This window comes from Rhinopithecus bieti, unplaced genomic scaffold, assembly GCF_001698545.2.
Source record: "Rhinopithecus bieti isolate Rb0 unplaced genomic scaffold, ASM169854v2 scaffold_65609, whole genome shotgun sequence".
In the NCBI taxonomy this organism is placed as follows: Eukaryota; Metazoa; Chordata; class Mammalia; order Primates; family Cercopithecidae; genus Rhinopithecus; species Rhinopithecus bieti.
The window spans coordinates 67,904-70,313 of NW_016824720.1; positions in this window are offsets into that span (position 1 = coordinate 67,904).

Consider the following 2,410-nt stretch of genomic DNA (forward strand, 5'->3'; position numbering starts at 1 on the left):
TCGTTTCTGTTGTGAATAGTGCTGTGATCAACACAACAGTGAAGTTATATTTTTCATATAATAATTTCTTTGGTGGAGGGGTAGATACCCAGTAGTGAGATGCTGGGTTGAAGAGTAGTTTTATTTTTAGTTCTTTGAGAAATCCCCATACTGCTTTCCATAGAGGTTGTACTGATTTACATTCCCACCAACAGTGAATAAGTGTTCCCTTTTCTCTGCATACTTACCAAACATCTGTTGTTTTCTGACTTCCTAATGATTGCCATTCTAACTGATGTGAGATGGTATCTCATTGTGGTTTTAATTTGCATTTATCTGATGATTGGTGGTGTTGAGCATTTTCTCATGTTTGCTGACCATTTGTATGTCTTCTTTTGAGAAACGTCTGTTCATGTCCTTTGCACAGTTTTCAATGGGCTTATTTGTTTCTTGCTTGTTGAGTTGTGTGAGTTCCTTGTAGATTATGGATATTAGTCCTTTGTTGGATGCATGGTTTGCAAATATTTTCTCTCATTCTGTAGGTTGTCTATTTACTCTGTTGATTATATATTTTGTGGTGCAGAAGCTATTTAGTTTAAGTCCCATTAGTCTATTTTTTGTTTTGCTGCATTTGTTTTAAGATCTCAGTCAGAAATTCTTTGCCTAAGCCAAGATCCAAAGGAGTTTTTCCTAGGTTTTCTTACAGAATTTTTATAGTTTCAGGTTTTATATTTCAGCCTTTAATCCATCTTGACTTATTTTTTGTACATAGTAAGAGAAACAGATCCAGTTTCATTCTTCTGTGTGTGGCTAACTAATTTTCCCAGCACTATTTATTGAATAGGGTGTCCTTTCCCCAGTGTATGTCTTTGTCTACTTTGTCAAAGATCAGTTAGTTGTAGGTATGTGGCTTTATTTCTGGATTCCATAATCTGTTCCATTGATCTGTGAGTCTATTTTTAATACAAATACCATGCTATATTGGTACTGCAGCCTTGTGGTATCATTTCAAGTCAGGTGATATGATGCATCAAGATTTCTCTTTTTGCTTAGGATTGCTTTGGCATTCAGGCTCTTTTTTGTTTCATATTAATTTTAGCATTTTTTCCAAATTCTGTGAAAAATAATATTGGTATTTTGATAGGAATTGCATGGAATCTACATACAGCTTTGGGCAATATGGTCATTTTAATAATATTGCTTTTTCCAGTTCATAAGCATGAGGTGTTTTTTCATTTATTTGGGTAATCCGCAATTTCTTTCATCAGTGTTTTGTAGTTTGCTAGTAGAGATCTTTTACCTTTTTGTTTAAGTGTATTTCTAAGTATTATTTTGTGGCTATGATAAATGGGATTATGTATTTTGTGGCTATTATAAATTTCGTTTGCAGCTTGGTTGTTACTGATGTATAGAAATGTTACTTATTTTGTACATTGATTTTGTATCTTGAAACTTTACTAAATTCACTTATCAAATCTGGGAGTCTTTTGGAGGAGCCTTGAGGGTTTTCTAGGTATAAGACATATCATCAGCAAACAGATAATTTGCCTTTTTCTTTTCCAGTTTGGATGCCTTTTATTTCTTTCTCTTGCCAGTTGCTCTGGCTAGGAGTTCCAGCACTATTTTGAATAAAAGTGGTGAGAGTGGGCATCCTGCTTTACCCATTTTCTCACTCCTGCTTCCTGAGATCACTTCCTAAATAAACTACCTTCACCCAAGGTAGTTTCAGGCTCTGTTTTGGGGGGAAATCAAACTAATACAAGGCATCTTTGGAAATCCAAAGATTCTTTGAAAATTTAACAAAGAAAGAACAGAGGAGAGTTCAAGGTGAACCTTACTGGGCTGAGCTAATAAAGGCAAGTGAGTGCTTAAGTGAGTAATTGTAAAAAAAAGATGTCACAATTTTTTCAAAAGTTGATGAGGCAAATAGCATTTGCTAAACTCTCATCTCTGCAGATATGTGATTATGTCTTTTCAGTGTTCAAAAACTTTACTTTTCAAGTTTTAGCTCTTTCAACTGTCTCTCATTTCCCCTCCCCAAATTTTCTGACCCTTTACTATTGAAACTTCATTCCTAGTTATTCCCAAAATTTGTCTCTCTTCTAGTCAGTTTATTACCCTTACTGGCTCATAAGCACTTAAAGCTCGTTTGCTGCCTCTAGCATTTCTCTACTGGTTGTTCCACCCACCCAAATTTCTCTTTTATGTATATTTCTGACTGCTTGAACCATATGAATCTTACAACGACCTTCAGAAATCTCTCTTCCCTCCAAGATTTCTTCTCCAATAATCAAAGAATCCTTTAATTCCTTCTCTTCCAAATGTCATACAGTACCAACTGTGAACCAGACAATCCAACTCTTACTGACATACCTTCTTGAGGCATTTGCTATTGTTTCAAGGCACCCCTCTTTCCTCCCTAAATACATTA